Source organism: Petaurus breviceps, unplaced genomic scaffold (genome assembly GCF_028583685.1).
Source record: "Petaurus breviceps papuanus isolate PSGF00001 unplaced genomic scaffold, PetGlider_PUasm1.0 37, whole genome shotgun sequence".
NCBI classification, from domain to species: Eukaryota; Metazoa; Chordata; class Mammalia; order Diprotodontia; family Petauridae; genus Petaurus; species Petaurus breviceps.
The window spans coordinates 35695497-35715610 of NW_027186296.1; the positions used below are offsets into that span (position 1 = coordinate 35695497).

Below are 20114 nucleotides of genomic sequence, written 5' to 3' on the forward strand. Positions count from 1 at the left end.
GAATGAAAATTTCTGCTGCTTCCTCCTGCTACTGTACAGCTCACTCTCAAGCTGTACAGTCTGATTTAAGAGTGATGGGCACATTTCCAGGCTTATTCTTCCATCTGTTTTCATCCTCTGTCTCTCTCCGTGTATAACCTATTTATACATGCACATAAAATAGACACACAGGCTTTGCTATCTTTAGCTATTTCCCTCTCCCACCCATACACAAGATGTACACTCTCAATCTCCCAAGCCCCTCAGGATTTCCTAAGGAGTCTTATGGAAAATAGGAAGAGCAGTAAGCATAGCCTCATTTAAAAATCAGGTGAAAGAGAAAACAGAAAAGGTTTTCCTGCACCACTCCCTTCAACCCCAAGACTATCATCTCTTCAAGGACAACTACTGTCATTGTTAATTGGGCTTAGGACATGTGTCATTTTTCTCCACCAAAGATCGTAGAGGTTGGCAAGGCAAGAGTCAACTGTCGTGGGCAGGCAGATAACATCTAACTCAAGGGAGGGGAGAATGGACAGTGCTCCTGGGGCCAAACAGAGAAGACTGGAGGAAAGCAGACATGACTGGTTAGTTTTTCAATTTCCTTTTTTCCCTCTCTCCCCTACCAACTGTCCCTCTGCAACCTTCCCTCCTCCCTCCTCAGTCTCCACTCCCAGCCCCTACCCTTTCCAACCTTCCACCCCTACCCCTTTTCTCCTCTCCCCTAATTTCTGTTTCCTTAGCCTCTTCCCTGCCCCCCTACTTCTTTCCTTTTCCTTTTTGGACTTCTTCCCCAAGTCTGAAGCGCCATTTCCACTCCCTCCCTTTCCAGCAGAAGGATGAAATGAGGGAGCCTTATGGTCTGTTTACGCTGGCCTGAACCAGGTGTCAGCCTTGCCAGTGTCCCAAACTGCTCTTTCAATACACCTCAGCCTTGACCTGCAGGCCCCCAGGGGACAGTCAGACCAATTACAGCAGATTGCAAGGAGCTTCAGTGAGATGAGATCATCACACCCATTTTCAATTGTGCTTAAAATAGATCTGAACCCAGGGTGCGAAAGGTGAAAGGCTATGGCATCTTTCCAGCTTGTCACCCAGCCATCCAAAACCCTAATGACTGAGAGTGGGGGATGGGGGGAGGAAGCGGGAAGAGGGAGGCAAGGGATTTGCCTGATAAATGAGAATAGAGCTCCAGGCTGGGGGGAAAAGCAAGGTATAAGGAGTAGTCAGGGTAGTGATTAGTGAATGGACAAGAATGAATCACAGGAGACACCGGCTGCAGACAACTTCCAGACACACAGGTGAATAGAGATTTAAAATAACAATCTGGGAATCCTACCAATGATTTCAAGGTCAAATTCTGCCTAAGGCAAGGGAGATGGGTGTTGGTGCTAACTATGAGGTTGGAAGAAGGCGTGAATTTCTGGGTGTTTGCTATGAACTAAGGTTTCACCCCCTAGAAGGAGATTCAAGTAGAATTATACTTGTCTAAAATCATTCATTCATTCAAGGAAAATAAGTGTTAAATGGAAGTAATTCCCAATTAACAATGCCTTGATTTATAAAGGCACAGCACATGTCTACTCCTCTGTATTTCCACTGCCAACAATGACCATAAGCCTGGATGACTGGAGAAGCCTGCTAGCAGGTCTTCCCACCTCCTCTCTCCTCTTTCATTACTGCTACCAGAAGATTTTCTCATACATAGATCAGGGCATACCATTCTTTACCCCTAACCCTTCACTTGTCAGTAGTGGACAAGCACTTTTTAAGTACTTACTACGCACTCTCTATCAGATATTAAATTCAAATGCTTTTGCCTTGAAGTTTTCGTTCCCAGCGTTCAAAGCTCTTCATGATCGGTTACCACCCTTCCTTTCCAATTTTAGAAGCTGTTCTAGCCAAGCTAGAAGCCAAGCTTCTAAGCCAAGCTGTTCAACCTCTGCCCCATGAATATGGCATGCCACTATGTTGGTCCCTATGCCTGGAATGCCCTTCCTTCTCCTCTTCATCTGTTGAAATCCTTTAATGCTGAACTTAACATTTAATCAGTCCTTCACCAATCCCTTGGTGGATGGTGACTTCCAATCTTAATCTATATAGAACCCTTTGATCTATAACTAATATGCTTATGTAATATTATATAGCATGGTTAACTTTATGTCCTACCTCACTTATTAAGATGGAGAACTTTGTGAAGGCAAGAACTGTCTTAGCTAAACTTTGTGTTTCATTCAGTGCTAAGCACACAGTTTGCTGCAAACGGCAGTTATTTAATAATATTAGTGGAATTAATAACAGAGTTTAAGTGACTTACTCAAGGTCACAGTCAAGTGACAGCTCTAGTGTTTTGATTACAGTGTTCATTTATTTTTTAGTTGAATTTGCTGTGTTTTCTGTATATATATATAATCTATATATATACATAATCTATACTTCTGTATTTTCACTGACATCTTTTACTTTCATATCACCTTCATTTCCAAATATCTCCCTATCTAAAGAGCCATTCCTTATAACATGTAATATACAAAAAGAAGGAAAAAAAAACTTTAGCAAATCTTGTCAGTATATCAAATGAGTAAGACAGTAGACAGTAGCCCTACCTCTGGGGTGACCCATACTGGGTCATTATTTTTAAGTGGTATTCACTCAGTTTTGTTGTTTTTGTGTTTTTTTTTTAATTCCCATTTATAGTGTTGCAGTCATTCTGGATACTGTTTTCCTGGTCTTGTTTACTTCACTCTGCATCAGTTCACATAAAATCTTCCCATGCTTCTCTGAATTATTTTTAGTTATGGCATAGTAATATTCCATTCCACATACCACAATTTGTCTAGTCACTCTCAGAATTTAGAAACACTTTGTTTCCAATTCTTTGTTGCAGCAAAAGTGCCACTATTATCTACTCATGTAAAATATATCTATCAAGGGTTTTTAGTATGGCTGAGATTCTTCATGAATCTTAAGAAAAAGAAGAGTTAGAGTAATACTTGGGGCATATTTAGTTCAACAATCCTGTTTCCAAGGACAAGTTAGAAGCACATTTTCTAACCTAGAGGAGGGTCTATAGTATGTGGTTGGAAAACTGGAGGATTAAAATCAAAGCACCATTTTCATTCACGTACTCTGTGCTCTTACCACACAGATGTATAGTGTTCCTGAACTCCCCCACACCCACCTTCTTTCCAATGCAGTGCATTGGCTCTATTGTCATGAGGAGAATGCACTTTCCCCCAATTTCCCTCCAAATCCCTCCCATCCCAACCTCTGCTTGCTAAAATCCTATCATATCTGAAGGCTTGGTTCCAATGCCACTTCCTCTATGAAGTTTTCCCTGATCTCAATCAGAAGTTATCACTAATAGTACTTGGTATGGACCTGTCCTTCACTTTTATGTAACATGTTACAGCAGTTGCATGGTTTCATTGCCCCTACTAGATGGCAAGCTTTGTGTTTAATTCTGTTTATCTTTGACTCTTCCCTATATGATCTAAACTTCATAAATTCAACATGGTATAGCAGAAAGAGCACAGGACTTAGAAAGAAACCTGGGTTTAGTGCCAGGATCTACTTCCTACCAGCTGTGTGACCTTTGCCAAAGGCCCTAGTTCTTTCATATGTAAAACAAAGGGGTTGGCCTAAATAACCTCTCAGGTCCTTTCTAGCTGTATGGGTCAAGTACTAAAGGTTTGTGAAATTTCATTTTATTTTATCCAGTCTTCTGGATATTTTTTCCTTTTACTTATTTTGATCACCCTCTTCCTATTTTCTGAAATCTCCTACTAGGAGCAAGAAAATTCTCCCTGAAATATATGAAGCTAAGCTTCTTTTTTCAAGTTGTGAGGAAAGGAGTGACCTCTTGCCTTTTGCAGTGAACAGTGGGAAGCTGCTTGCCTGAGCCAGTATGTCAAGCCTTTGCCTTCTCCTCCCCCATGGAAAGCCTGGGGTAATAGCACTACCCAAAAATACTGGATGACTTTGGTTTCCATATGCTCCATCTCTGTAATCATCTGTTCAGGAACAATTGGACCAGAACTGCAGGAGAGGGAGGGCTGAGATGTCCCTTTCCTTTGCCGAGAAGGAACAGCAGGGGCCCTCTCTGCCACCTGAGTCCAGGTACTCCGAGGCAAGGAGGAAAGGCACTCCTGCTCTGCTTTCCATCTTACCTCTTCCCCCTTCCCTCCCCACTTCTCCCTGGGCACCTCCTTGTTGTTGCTTTAAGCATTTCCGCCCTGGGGTGCTCTTAAGTCAACACTGTCAAAATTGTGGGTCTCTGGTGGGGTGGGGCAAAAAGAGGCAAAAGAAAAAATGCCAGTGGGCCTCATCTTACCCAGTCAATCTGTGTCTAAAGAGTGATATAGGGGCAGGTAGGTGGCACAGTGAGTAGAGCACCGGCCCTGGAGTCAGGAGGAACTGAGTTCAAATTGGACCTCACACCCTTGACACACTTACTAGCTGTGTGACCTTGGGCAAGTCACTTAACCCCAATTGCCCTGCCTCCCTCTCTCTAAAAAAAGAGGACCCCCCCAAAAAAAGAATGATGTGTATGAAGGTGAGAAAATCAGCATTTACTAAATGCCTACACTGTGGTAAGTGTTTTTTACAAATATCTCAGTTGATTCTCACAGCTTTGGGAGGTAGGTGCTGTTACTATGTCCATTTTACAGTTGAGGAAATGGAGACAGGTAGAGGTTAAACGACTTGCCCAGGATCACACAGTTAAGTGTCTGAGGCTGGATTTGATTCGATTCTGTCTGACTCCAAGGTTGTCTCTATCCAAGGCACTACTTAGCTGTACTTGTATAAATTAGGTCACTCTTTAAATGAACTAGAAAGAGTTAATGAAAAAAAAACCTCTAGTAAATCCTTAGGTAAAGTGAAGAATCCCTTTAGAATGCAAACCATCATCCCTTAACTGAGCAGCTAACCTGCATCTCTGGAGTGTCCATTGGTACCTACCCTGTGCTAGTCAGTAAGGAGAACACCCGTCATTAGGAAGGGGAGAGGGGTCCACCATCATAGGCACACAGATCCAGAGCCTGAAAGGCCCTTAGAGCTCATCTACCCCAACCCCCTCATTTGACAGATGAGGAAACAGGCCCAGAGAGATTATGTGGGGGGAAGGAAAGGGAATAAGCATTTATATAGCTCTTACTACGTGCCAAGCATGGTGTTGTTAAGTGCTTTATGAACGTTATCTCATCTGATCCTCACAACCTTTTAAAGTAGATGCTGTTACCAAATACATTTTACAGATGAGGAAACTGAAGCAAATAAAAGTTAAGAATCTTGCTCAGAATCACACAACTAGACAAGAGGCTGAGATTTGAACTCAGGTCTTCCCACCTCCAGGACCAGGGCTCTGTGCACAACAGCTGCTTGCCCAAGGTCACACAGGGATTTGGACTTGTCTCTTGGGGACGGGTGGAGTCAGACTTTCAGTCACCAGACTTGGGCTCAAATCCCTGTTCTGACCCTTAGTGACTATGGGCAAGCCATTTCTCCTGGCTGTCATTACTGCTACATTGTACGTATTCAGCATCTTGTTCCTGGGGCTGGACTGAGGAAGAGCTAGAGGACAAGAACATGTTGGTCCTTCTTTGTGCGTCCTGCACATGGCAGGCTCTGTACACAGCTGCTGACCGTCTCATTCATCTTCCTCACAAAGTCTCAAGGGTTTGACCTCTGTTTGGTTAGATGCTGCCCCAGGTTTGTTCTCTAGTTTCCCTTTTATTACAGTTGAGGGGCACAGTGGACTTGGCCTCAGGATAATCTGAGTTCCAGTCCTTTTCCAGCCATTTACTCAGCTGTGTGACTCTGGTCAAGTTACAACTTCTCCAAAGCCATTTCTTCATCTATAAAACAAAAGAATTGGTCCTAACGACCTCCAAGGTCCTTCCTTGCAGTTTTTCATCCTGTGACCGGTCTTCTGACTCATTCTAGGCACATAAAGTGGAAGGCAGCCTATAAGGCTACAGAAATCCTTGTTAAATACACATAATAAAATAGTGACTGATAGCCTCATTCCCAAGTAAACTAGGGGTAGGGAATTAGGGGCAGAAAATAATAAAGATAGGGATAGGTGGCCCCTATTGAATTAATTTATCACCTTCAGGGGTGGCCCTGTTTTCAAGTATTATCTTAATGATGTGGCTCCCCACATCTATTTGGTTCTCCCCAGAGGGTAGTAGTTGAAATGCCTGGTCATTTCAGTGATCTGGCCGTACTCCCTGGTGGTCTCACTCCCCTCCCCCCAACTTTTCTAGTCTTCTGTTGTTGGTAGTCTCTCCCGATAAGAATGTAAGCTTCCTGAGGGCAGGGGCTGTTTTTCTTTTTATTAACTGTACCGACAATGCAAAGCATAGTGCCTAGCACATAGTAGGTGCTTAATAAATGTATACTAGATTGGAATTATGTATTGATTTTGTACTGATACAAAACCTCCAGGTGGCCCCCAATTGCCCTCTATGATAAAATATAAACTCTTAAGTTTGGCTTTTAAAACCCTAGTCAGGGATGGGGAACCTGGGGCCTTAAGGCTGTATGTGGCCCTCCATGTCCTCAAGTGTGGCTCTTTGACTGAATCCAAATTTCCCTTTAATAAAAGGATTTGTTCTGTAAAACTTGGACTCAGTCACAAGGCCACATGCAAGGACCTAGAAGGCCACGTGCAGCCTCAAGTCTGCAGGTTCCCCACTCCTGCTCTAGAGAGTACAGCTTAAACTTCCCTTTCCATTTATTTGTTCCTTTAGTTCACATTATTTCCCCTCTTCAACTCTGCATTCCAGCCGAGCTCCTTGAATTGGACAGTCCATCTCTTGCCACTGTTTGTTCCCATAAGCTGCGCCCCATGCTTGTTATATCCTTCCTCTCTCTGGCCTATTCCAGTTGTGACCTTCCTCCCCACGCCCACCCCCAAGGCTCAGCTCAGTTTTCACCCCCTTCTGGAACTTGTGTTTAATTATCTGTATATATGTGATTCAACATGTGGCCTCATAAACTTACTAGTTGAATAACCGTGGGCAAGACACTTAATTCTGTTTGCCTCGTTTTCCTCATCTGTAAAATGAGCTGGAAAAGGAAATGGCAAACCACTCCAGTATCCTTGCCAAGAAAATCCTAAATGGGGTTACAGAGAGTCAGACACAACTGAAAAACGACTGAAAAGAAAAAAGAAAGTATATGTGGTCTCTGCTCAATAGACTGTGAGTGCTTTTTTTTTTGTCATGGAGGCAGCAAAGTGGCACAGTGAATAGAGTTCTGGGCCTGGAGTAAGGAAGACCTGAGTTCAAATCTAACCTCAGATACTAGCTGTGTGACCTAGAGTAAGCCATTTGACCTCTGCCTGCCTCAGTTTCCTCAACTGAAAAATTGGGATAATAATAGTACCTACCACCTAGGGTTGTAAGGATCAAATGATTTATTTGTAAAAGTGCTTAGCACAGTGCCTGGTACAAAGTAGGCATTATATAAATGTTGGCTGTTATTGTTGTTCTTATTCCAAGTAGCAGTGGCTTAAGGGCACCTAGGTGGTGAAGAGGATAGAGAGCAGGGTCTGGAGTCAGGAAGACCTGAGTTCAAATCTGGCTTCAGACACTGCCTAGCTTGGGTGACCCTGGTCAAGTCACTTCACCCTGTTTGCCTCATTTTCCTCATCTGTAAAATGATCCAGAGAAGGGAACCACTCCAGTATCTTTGCCAAGAAAACCCCAAATGGGGTCACAGAGAGTCAGACATGACTGAAACGACTGAACAACAACTAAAGCAGCAATGTCTGTTGAACTGGACACAAGTAAAGGATTAAGTATATTATGTAATAGTAGTGGGGAAGATGCTTGCTCTGGAGAACAGCCCCACTCTTAGGGAGAGTGACTTGACAGACGGGTAAAAAGAGATTGCCCTGAGGATGTTTAATGGAACTACACCAACTTCTTACTCAAACTTTTCTCCCTTAGAAGCTTTTTTTGGTTAACTTTGTCACAGTACCCAAAGAGGGGGATTTCTGTAGCTGTAAGCCCAAGGAACAAAACAGGAGAGATTGGAACTATATGACTTGGAGAACTCTCCAAAAGAGACACAAGAATTCACAACCATCAGCCAGCACAGAGTAGAGTAATGGAAAGAACACTGGATTTTAAGTACATATTATGGCTCTGATGCTATACTTGTGGCCTTGGGAAAGTCACTTAATCACTCTGGACCTCAGTTTCTTCATCTGTAAAATAAAGGAGTATAGACTAGATGGTCACTAAGTTCCCTTCCAAATAGGAAAAAAAAACCCTCATGAACCTATGACCTCATTGTCACCACCACCATCATCATCTCCATCACAGAATTGTTGTTTAAGGATACATACAACAGACACACACACACACACACACACGTCCCTTCTTTCTAAGGGCTTAAATCCCTGTGGTTTTTTTTTCAGTTCTCCTCACTGTAACATGAGGAAACAGGGTAAAGAGATATTACTTTCAGAATTGCTTAGAAAGAAAACCTGAGTTCCCATGAAGATTTGAACAAAAGTGCTGGGGATCTGGTCCTATTATCAAGAGAAAAATCAGAATTGGTATAATTTTGGTTTTGAGGGCTAGCACAGTATTCTGCATGAAATTGGCACTCGATAAATATTTGCTGAGTGGATGAATGGGTCAGGAAGGTACAGAAACCCAATTAAGGGAAATGAGAAAAATGGAGAATTCACAAAAGTCATTAAGCCACCTTGGACCATTCTGCAGGTATCTGATCCCTTGATGCCCCAGATCAACCCTAAGGGATGCCAGGATTCAAGGACACTGAGTCAGGAGAGTCCTATTATGGCAAGAAACCAGATGGAGAGAAGCAAAGCACCTGCATTTTCAACCTGTGAGGGATGTCTGCAAGGCCACTTCTGGAGCTATCCAGAAAGGGAAACGGGGTGAGATGCTCCCCTCGGTAGCACTTACTTCCCCATGTTCTCAGCCCCTATTCCGAGCCTGGATGAACGCTTTATCTCTTTGGCAGAGGAATCAGGGTCTGTAAGAGCTAAAGTAACCCCAGCGAGCTCGGAGGAACAATGGGAACATTAATGTTGCTTTTAACCGTGAAGACGGGATATTGATATTACACTTGTAAAAAGCAATTTTTAGCCCTTGTGAAAGGCACCGTCTGACTGCCCAGACACTGAGGTCCTTTATTCATCATACAGAGAGCACATTAATAGCCATGTATGCAAAGGAGCAGCCAAGCAAGTGGCAAGATGAAGCTGCTGAATAATCATGCTAACCTCATCAACAGGCAGTGGGAGCCCACTCTCATTTCCTTTATTCTCACAGGGCTAATTCCAACAATTAAACCGGTGAGGGTTGAAGTATTATGGTCCACAAACTTCTCAACAGAAGATGGAGGCATAATAAAGGGAAAAGGACATGATTGCAAAAGGTAAGATGGGTCCAAAAGTGGGACACGGTGATGGGGAGGAGGGGAGAAAGAAAGTCACCTGGAGCCTGACACGGACCAGACTTGAAATAAATAAATCACCTGAGATGAAGGGAATTGATGGAAACTTAACAACTCGTGAAAAGGAAATCATCATTGGTCCAATCCAGTCCCTTCTTCACCTGGGCTTTAGTGTCCAGATGCCTTCTGTTGATTCCTACTTTACATACCTGTGTAGTCATGTCCCAATTCTTGCTCACTCATTTAACTGTGATGAAATCCATTACTGATGGATTGAATAGAGTACTATTACCAAGTCCTCAGTGGTGCTTATGTTTTTCTTCTCAGTCTGAGAGGTCAACTCACTTTCTCCATTTCTCCCCCTCCCTCCAGATCCCCCAAGATGTCTGCCTTTCAAGGTTGGATCTTCTGTTGTCATTTTCAGTGAATGCTCCAGACTCAGAGAAAATCTGAATTCAGAAACTGAGAAAAAAGGGATTGTTCTGTTAGAGGCATCACCATCCTTCCCAGTCACCTGATTTTATGACTCTGGTGGCATCTCTGACTCCTTCCTCTTTCTTGATATCTAATAAGTTGTCAAATCTTATTAATTCTCTCACCACAACACCTTTCTCATCCATTTCTTGTCACTTCACTCACATACCCCCTTCTACCCTATTCAGGTCCTTATCACTCCATCTAAACCACTCCAACAGCCTTTTTCCTTTTTGGCCTCTGTTTCCCTTGACAATTCATCCTCCACACAACTGCCAAATCAAAATGTCCAATACAGAGATTTGATCATGTCACTTGCCTACTGAAAAAGTTTCAGTGGTGCTCCAATGCCACAAGGATAAAGCCAAAAGTACTTTAGCTGAACACTAACATCCTCTACAATGACTCCCACTGATCTTTTCAGATTTATATACTATACCTTTTCATGCATTCTGCAACCCAGTCATAATGGCCTCCTAGCTGCTCCTGAACTCAACAAGTGACCTGTGCATTGCCTATGTGATTTGGCATAGTGCTGTCCCTCATGCCTGGAACATACCTGCTCTTCCCCATTCCCTAGAGTATAATCTCTAGCTTCCTTCAAGGTGCAGATGAGGTGCTACCTCCTTTGTGATTGCTGATCCACTCAGCTGTAACAACTTTTCCCCTTTCTAAATTATTTTCTATTTATTTATCTGTACATGGCATAGTGGGTAGAGGGCTGGACTTGACAACAGGCCAGACCTAGGTTTAAACCAAATTCTGACTTTTACTAGTTGTATGGCCCTGGGCAAGTCACTTAAAATTCTTTGAGCCTCAGGGTCTTCACCTGTAAAATGGAGACAATGTTATTTGCATTATCTATCTCTCAGGGTTGTTTTAGGATAAAAAACCACAAAGTATATGAAGTGCTTTGCAAGCTTTGATACAAATGTCAGTCATGGTGTTACATACAGTATCCCCCAGTGGAATCTAAGCTCTTCGGGAGCAGGGGACATTTTGGTTTTTGTCTTTGGATTCCTTATGCCTATCTACAACTAGTGCCTTATTTACAAATGGTGTTTAATAAATATTTTTTTTTTGGTATTGTAGTAGCACTATACTACATGCCTGTCACCAGTGAAGAGCTGACCTCTTGGTTATTTTCTCTTTTTTTCCTTGGGGGAAAATCCTTAAGTTAAAATTTTCTGGTTTGCACATGCAGGTGTGCTATGTGTAGAGGTGACTGTCCCTGCATGTTTATCTACAAAAGTTACCACACCTTAGCCTGATTCTCTCTGCCAAATTCTTTTTTTAATTACATTTTATTTTTTAGTGAACAAACACTGATGTTCTCCTCCCCCCCCCAAAAAAACAACAAAAAGAGAAACAAAACCTTTGTAACAAATATTTAAAGTCAAGCCAAACAAATTTCTGCATTTCTCTGTCTAATTCTTATTCATCCTTCAGTTCAGGTTCCATATAAAGTCTTCTTGGGCCACCCCATCACTCCCTTGTTCTAAACCCTTCTGAGACTAGCCCTTGTACACTACATTGCATATAACAGGTGCTTAAAAATGTTTGTTGGATGCTCCCTACCATTCCTTTGACACATACAATGACTCCCATTATTATTTTTTCCTGTGTATGTGTCTTGTCTGCCAGGTCACACTGCAAATTCCTAGAGGAGAGGGTCACCATCTCATGCTAGTCTTCCTTCTGCTTATACAGAGTAGATCCTCCAATAAATACTTATCCATTGACTGGACTACAGTAGTCAAGAAACTATTTTGGCTCCATTTGGTTCGGATGGAACAGCTCTTGAGTTGCTGTGCTATCCTGGCAGGCTTAGCTCTGCTGTATCTGGATCCCTGTAAGCAATGACCTTTCCCCTGGAGTTTTAGGTAGCACTTATGTCTTTAATGCATGATAGTATATATATTAACTAGAACAAAGTAAAATCACTACATTTACTGACTCACATGACAAAACATAACTTTAGAGAACTTTCAACATGTACTATGTTCTGCTTTTGTCACATTCACTTGTTTTACCCCTTTGGCACCTCTGTTGCTCAATCCAGTTTTGTCTGCCCAAAGTCAGAAATGTCACAAGTTCTGGCTCAATGGAGTACAGGTAGGAGCACTTATGGTTCGTGACTATCACTATCACAAAATGAAACCATATTAAAATGATTACTTTCCCTAAGTAATTAGCACACTCTTGCTCATCTGCCCTTTGATATATATATATACACTTGGATTTTCACTTAAATGGACAATTGCAAATTATACTTATTTTTCAGTATAGGGAGTACTTTTCACCAGGAGAGACATGTTCTGCTTCTAGGAGGCATCAGGCACAACGACTGGTTGGAGAAATACGTATGACAACAGGGGAGGAGGACTGATGCTGCTAAGGCATTAGGATTCAAGGAGAGCTATGGCTGGTTTGAAAGGTCCAAGAAATAGCATTGCTTCGTTAGCCTTCGGGTCACAGGGGAAGCTGCTTCACTTGACACTGAGGCCAAGGCTGCCCCCTCCAGGAATTACAGGTGATCCTCCAAAACTCATGTAAGTTGCTCAAAAATTGGATAAAAAAGTTTACAGTACCAATGGAGGTTTCATTCACAGGTCAACCAATTTCCTTTGGTCGAGTTATCCTCCCTCCTCTTCATGTTTCCCCTTACCCTTCATAGCTGACATAGCATAGGAGACTCACTCTTGCATGTCAATTCTAACATGATCTTTCTTCTTTGGTAAGGACTATTAAACAGTTATTTAGAAATTTGTTATTTGACCTATTTGGGTTCAAGGGCAGGCACGACTTCAATGGAGGTAGGATTTTGTTATATGAATCTTCACCTTTTTGGAAGTTTCTGAGGAATGGATTTTCTTTATGTAGAGATGGATAGGCTTATGATGTAATATTAGGTATTATAATTATCTATTTGTGTCCTATCCACTCTGCCTCCCACACAGTAGGCTCCAAGAGGGAAACAACCATGCCTTTTTCCAAATTTTGCTTCTTTCTAAAGGCCTAGTATGCAGTAGGGCTTAATAAATATTTAATGAATGAATGGCTGAAACAGGCTCTACCTACAGGTTCCCAGGGTACTGGCCCTTTATCACTCAATTAGCAAGCATTTATAAAGTACTTACTCTGTGTCAGGCATTATGCTAAGCGCTAGGGATACAGAGACCAAAGGGGAATGTGGTAATCATAGAACTGGATCACTTGGAATTATAGAGTTGGAAGAGGACTTAGCTATTGTCTAGTCCAATCTCCCCATTTTATAGATGAGCATGTGAGGCTGAGAAAAGTGGTAGGATCTGCCTGAGGGTACATGGGTTGTCAGCGGTAGAGATGGGACTAGAACTCACATCTTCTGAAATTCAGTGAACCGCTACTTTATCACTAAGGGCACAGAGTTTCAATTTCAGCTTTTAGACTGCAAAGCTAAAAAAGCAGGAAAACAAGTTTCTGAAATATACCTGGGACCAGTTTCCCCTTCTGGGCAGTGTATGCCTGGATCTGAAAATTAATGTGAGGGAGGTAATAATAGATATGGTAGGGTTATGAACTGAGGGCTGAGGGGGGGGGGTGGTGTCTAAGAATGGTGTGCCATTCTTGGAGAAGTCAAATGAAACAAATATTCTTAAAAATCTGCCACAGCAGAATCACTAGATGCAGTAAAACACTGAGCACTTGGGAAAGTGAGAAAGAAAAGTCACTGATTGCAAAAATAAGGTGAGAGCATAAGCCCCATCTCAAGGAGAACTCTTATGTAGACCTTATAATTGGGTGTAATTTGATGTTGACTGCCCTTTCAAACCAGTAAGACTCACCAAGGCTACTCCCAAGGGCACAGAGATTTCAAATGTAATGTTATCTATTTCAAGAACTTGCTTCCCTGGCCTCAGATTTCCCATACCTTCCCCCTCCTACTCCCACTCCCCTCTAAGAATGGCACCCTTCAAGCCCTTCATTTTATTTTAAGGCCTTAGAAATGGTTTGCAGCTGTGACATGCCATTTCAATCAACTTTCCTGAGTTTATTCTTCACAATTGCTACAGAAATAGATGTTTCCCCCCAAATATTCAATTATTAGCAGTAAATTGCTTACCTCTAGCCATTCTAGACTGTACACAGCAAACTAAACAGGTCAAGAAGCTCTCAACCTTTCATCTGAGCAGATCTATGTGTTCCCACATACAATAATTGGTCAGAAAATGGCCCATTGAGAGAAGAGAATGTTTCCAGAGGTCCCCATGATTCATTCTAGAGCTCGTGATTACAGCGTGTGGCCACAGGATCAGCCTTATCCAGTGCTGGGAGGGAGAAAAGGGATAAACTACAAAGGCCACATTAAGGTGGATAAACACACAAGTGGCTTACAGTGTGGAAGGTTTGTGTGTTTGGAAGGTAAGCTTCTCTGGATGGCAGAAACTCATCTCTGAACCATTCTGTGGGCCCAGAGTTTGCAGAAGGATCTACCTCTCCAACCTCTTTACACCGATGCCTTAAAATTTAACTTTAATATTCTCTCTCTCTCTCTCTCTCTCTCTCTCTCTCTCTCCCTCTCTCTCTCTCTCTCTCTCTCTCTCTCTCTCCCCTCCTCCCTCTCCCATCCTCTCTCTTTCCCCCTTTCTCTCTCAAAAGATGAAAAACCCTAGAATTTTGATTTATTGTCTCAGAGACTTTGTCAGTATATTTTAAGCCACCGTCTCTCACTTACTTATTTTTTCCACTGAACCCAACTGCGAATGTCCTGACTCTTGGAAGAAACTGGCAGCACAAGACAGTAGCAAGGAAAGAGGCAGAAAAGTGTTGGTTAGCCCATGGACCACTGAAAATCAGCCCAGTCTCTCATCTTTGGCAGGCATTCTGCAGATGGCAGGCCACAGTCTAGCACCTTAAACTTCCCAAAGTAAGTGCTTTATATCTATAAACTTATGTAACCAAAGAAAGTAACTCAGTAAGTAAAGGCTACTGTTTCCCTAGATCCACCTTATTAGCAGCCCTTAGTAAAACAGTTACAATGTTTTTCAAGATACAAGCAAAACAATCCCCTCCTCCCACTAGTAATTTTCTTAACAGGGAAAAATTCTTAGAGGATTGATGGAATAGACTGAACCTAAAAATCAGAATCTGTCCAAGGCTGAGGATCTTTTAAAAATGGGAACATTTGAAGACTTCCAACTTGACCAGGCAGAAAAAGCGATGAGAAAAGAATGACAAGATCATACACAGAATTTGGGTGAATACTTTCTTTCTGATCTGTTTTTAAATGTGACCTGCTTGGCCCAAAATAAAACTCAAAGATGTCCTAAAGATGATTCAAGTTTAAATAATGTAAGTGAAAGTGTTTTTTTGTTTTTGTTTTGTTTTGGGGGGGTGGGGAGAAAACACAGTGGGCAAAGAGAACAAGGAAAGCAGTAGACGAGGAGCGTAAGGGTCAAAGTCACTGGACCTGAAATGAAAGTCATTGGTGTTTCCAGAGGTTCAAACTCCACTATTACGGAGCCCAGTTTTCCATTTATACCTGCCCTGTCTTTTAAAACACACACACACACACACACACACACACACACACACGGACTAGGGGGTCATTTTGCATTCTGGCAACAATAAAAATCATCAGCCACAGAACCTCCTTTTAGCCTTGAGCAATATTTTCTAAAACAAAACACAAACAACCTGCAGGACTTAAGTATTCTGTTATTGATTCACTGTGGTTTGCAAGGTAATGTTGAAGAAAATTAAATGTATGGAAGCTTGAAATGTGTTTTCTGTGGCAGTGAATGGTGTGACCTGCGTGAACTGAGGTAGGGCTGCTGGTCATGCTCATAAAAACTAGTTAAGGAAGGATATTTAATCTGTTCTGGTACAAATACCCTAGTTTACTTTCATTGGAGGATGTTAAAATAATAACTATCATTTCACTTTTAAGTAGGTTAGAATTATTTAATGATAAGCTAACTTACAGGAATGCCCATATTCCAGCTGTATGTGTAGAATTTTCAATTCAATTCAATCCAGTCCATTCATGGCAGCAACCCTATGTTTTTAAAAGCTATGTCTGCTGAGTGCAAGTTTTGGTAGGTCCAACCAAACCAAAAAGATCTTGGTTTTTAGGTTTTTCCTAAAGATTTAGTGATAAACTACACACTTGTTTTATGAGAATCGTTTTAATTAAATTTGGAGAGGACTACTGGCAGCTTGCCTACATGGTGATACATTTTTGGTCCTAGAAACTCTTGACCTTAGATCCTCAGAGTTTAACTGGAAGGGCTCTAAGAGGCCATCTGATCCAATCTATAAAGAACAAGAATTTACTCCAAAATATATACAAGTGACCATTCAGTCTTTACTTGAGGACCTCTTCTTGATGGAAAGTTACTCTCTGTGCAGAGAAAGGAAGTTCTCACATCCATGAAATCACAGATCTTTGGAAAATTCAACTGACATTTTTTTTTTAACAACTACTGTGTGCCCACCTCTGAATCTAACACTTAAGTACCTTTATTAGTACATGCTTTGATATTTGGTTTTCCAAATACACATACACATATATAAAATTTCCTGGTTCAGGAGTAAATGACTAAATTCTCTAAAAAACTGAAATTTGCACAAAATTTTATTAAATAGTACACTACTTATTTAGTAAAACATGAGTATGTGATCTAAATTAGTAATCCCTCACTATCTGAATCATAGCTGAGAATCCAGATGGAAGCAAAAAAGGCCCCTGAGAAGTCAAAATAGATGTCACAAAATCAATGTACTTCTGTAGTTCATTTGCTTTACTTATAAAGGAGATCCTCAGGGTCTATTTATTCTTTATACACAATTTTACTATGACTGGTTATATCTGGTTTTCTAGGCTACCATAGATTAGGAAAAGCACATTAGAAGGGTAAGGCATGGCAAATTGCTAGAAGTAGGAATAGACAGGAAGAAATGAAAGATGATATCTTGATCATGAGAGAGGAGACAGAAAAACTATAAAAAGCTGACACAAAAACTTAAAAAACACTGTACTCTGGGGTCATTTATTGTGGAGGCAAAGAATCTTATACTGTAGACTAAAATATCCAAAAGTATTACTACTATGTTACAGCATTGTATAATGACTGAGGTTTGAAACAATAATCTTAAGTCATTTGGAAATGATAAATTTTGTTCAGCATATGCTGTTGAAAAAGGAGAAGTATACATTTATTAAAGGTTCCTATAAAAATGTCTAACATTTAAAAATTTGGCACAGAAGGCATTAAGTTTCATTTATCTGGAAAATTCACTTATGTGGAAATCTTCCTTCCCTGATGATGCTGGATAAATGAGGTGCTATTCTAATGAGTTTTAAAATGTCAATAGTAAATTCAATAAGCTCTCAGCCCCACCATCAATACTTTTAGCCAGACTCCTTTCACACTGGGGTCACCACACAGTATTGTGCAATGTCACAAAGACAGACAAAGCCATCAGATTCCTTGAATTCATTGAAGACATATGGGGTCTTTGGAGCCCCAAGTTTACCCTGGCTTTCTCTCCAACAGAGTTTGATTACTTCTAAGATTTATGGTCAAAAACGGGGTAAAAAAGAATTACTTTTCACTGAGCAGATTTATAACCTCATCTTTTTTTTTTTTAAATAACATTAGAGATGCCATCCTATGACATAATCCTGGAATGGCTGCAGGGCGACTTAGAAACTCAGTGGGAAGTTTGATATTTTGGGGCATGGAACATTTTGACTTGCAAAGGTCAGGTAGGAAAGGACCAGGGAAATGAGCCGGAGAGATGGTCAGAGAGTGAGTGTCAGCCAGTCTAATTTTCTGTGTCAACTCTGAAAATTAGATAAACAATGACAAACCAGCCTTTTTAAATGAACTTGTCACTTCTGGTTTTCTTGATAAAGGGTAACATTTTTCAAGTCCCAGTGGCCCAAAAGACAGATTAACCCTTGAGAGGGTAAAGCCCATTAGAAGGTTACATAAATGTTTAAGGCATCCCATTTGAAAATAAGAGACTTAGTTCAAACCTATAACCCTTAAAAAGAAAGTTAATTACCCTTGAAATTTAAATAATTTTCTCCTGACAATTAAGTGGACTCTGCTCAGAGCCAAGGGCCTGGCATTCTGCTTAGACTGTCATAATATCTCTTCCCAAACCCTGTTTCCTTGAAACTTCCTCACTCTTCCCATCCCCTCAGTCTTTCAGTTTATTATGGAAAAGTGAGTCTGAACCCTCACCTAGACAAGCCTGGACTCTCAGCTCTTTGGTTCTTGCCTCACAATCATATGAAAGCAAAGAATCCTTTTCTTATCTCTGCCTGGATCCATTGTTAGGAGGAAGCAGTGTACCAAGGGATTCACTAGAGTATTAGTTGGGGAGTATAGATGCTCCTTTTGCTGTTGCTACTGTGAGCCTACATTTTGGCCTTGATGAGTTCCCTTTGATTCCCATTAATGATACCCCTGATGCATGCCTGGCAAATGGCATCAGTGTTGCCAATGGCTGTAACCTTGTCACCTCTGTCAACTCAGCTCGATCCAATTCAGCAGACATTTATTAAATTCCTACCTTATACAAAGCACTGGCAATACAAGACAAAAATTAAGTGCCTGCCCTCCAGGAACTGACATTCGTCTGGAAGAAGGCAACATGTGCAGGTAAATAAACACCAAGCACACACATAACACTGACAACTAGAATGGGAGTGGGGTTGGGGGGGAGGTCACGAAGGACTCATGAGGCAGAGATGAAGAGAGAGTGAATTCCAGGCATGAGCAGAAGCTACAAGATGAAACATCCCATCCTTGGAAGAGCTAGCTAAAAAGGCCCATCCGATTGTTACAGAGTACACGGAATAAGGCTTGAGGAGTGAGTGGGAGCCACACTGCAGGAATTATCACCCACACATGGACTCCTATGAAAAGAAATCAGGATGAAGGAAAAGGATGAATTCCATGATGTCGGTCAGTCAATAAGCACTTACTGATTAGGTCCTTCCCAAGTGCTAAAGCAGCATGACGAGTTCTGGCGATGCAAATTAAGACAAAACCAGCCACTGTCCTCAAGGAGCCTACATTCTTTTGAGAGAGAACACACATAGATAAATAGGTACATAGAAGATATGTATAGAATAGCTGGAAGGTAAGCTTAGAAGGGAAGGCTGTAGCAGCTGGAGGGACCAGGAGAAATCTCTTAAAGAAGGTAGCAACTGAGCTGAATCTTGAAGGAAATTAGGGATTCTAACCTACGTAGGACAGTGGATAGAGTGGCAGGTCCAGAATCAGAAAGACTTATTTGACCCCAGATACTTCCTATCTGTGTGACCCTGGGCAAGTCACTTAACCCTGTTTGCCTCAGTTTTCTCATCTGTCAAATGAGATGGAGAAGGAAATGGCAAACCACTTCAGTATCTTTTCCAAGAAAACCCCAAATGGGGTCACGAAGAGTCAGACATGACTAAACAACCACAAAAAGAGGTTGAGACGAGCAGGAGTGTTGCAGGCAAGGGGAACAGTCAGTGTGCAAATGCAGAAAGAGGAGAGATGGAGTGTCCTGTCAGAGATATGAGGCACAGGATGAAGGCCCTCTCTAGTTCTCGGTGATGTAAGCCTTGCAGGCTCTTTCATAGATATGAGGGCCTCAAGGATTAGGGCAAAGGAGCCTGATTTGAAGGCTTAAATAAAAAGATATTGCTTGAAGAAGTGCAGGTGAACGTCAAGAAAACAACAGAAAGTCAAATTTTGGAGACCAGCCTTTCTCAATGTAAGTATAAAATATCTGGTTGAATATATCATCAGCTGCGACCAGCCAAATGCCCATCAGGATGGAAATGCAGATAAAGTACAACAGACAGAATATTCAATTCAGGAAGGGAAAATGTAATCAATTCTTTCTGCTGGTTTTTGCTAGTTTTAGAAAAACAAATTATGTTTCTTGGTTAAAGAAAAATTTAAACACTGAGGAGTCTGCATTTTATCCTGGAGGCAATAGGGAGCCATCGAAGATTTTTGAGTAGTGACATGGTCAGGTTTGTACTTAGGAATATGTATTGAACAGGGTAAAAAAATGGATGCAGGGAGACCAATTAAGAAGGTATTGCAATAGTGCAGGGAGATATTGTTGAAGGGATATCCTACAGTGACCCAAGACACCAATGTGCTTATTTGGAGATAAAGGAGATTGTTACTAGGTTAATGGCTACTTAATGCCCAAGACAGCTT

At 41.5% G+C, this 20114-nt stretch overlaps 1 protein-coding gene and 1 long non-coding RNA gene across 2 annotated transcripts in view; one reads left to right on the forward strand and one right to left on the reverse strand.

Annotated features, from left to right (window-relative positions):
• MAP2K5 (mitogen-activated protein kinase kinase 5) overlaps positions 1 to 20114 on the reverse strand; it is a 292027-nt gene that overhangs the window by 1761 nt on the left and 270152 nt on the right. The window lies entirely within an intron of this gene.
• LOC138169094 (uncharacterized) lies at positions 6 to 11013 on the forward strand. Its single transcript, XR_011170266.1, has 3 exons — positions 6 to 566; positions 9297 to 9402; positions 9793 to 11013. It is a non-coding gene; the product is annotated as an uncharacterized lncRNA (long non-coding RNA).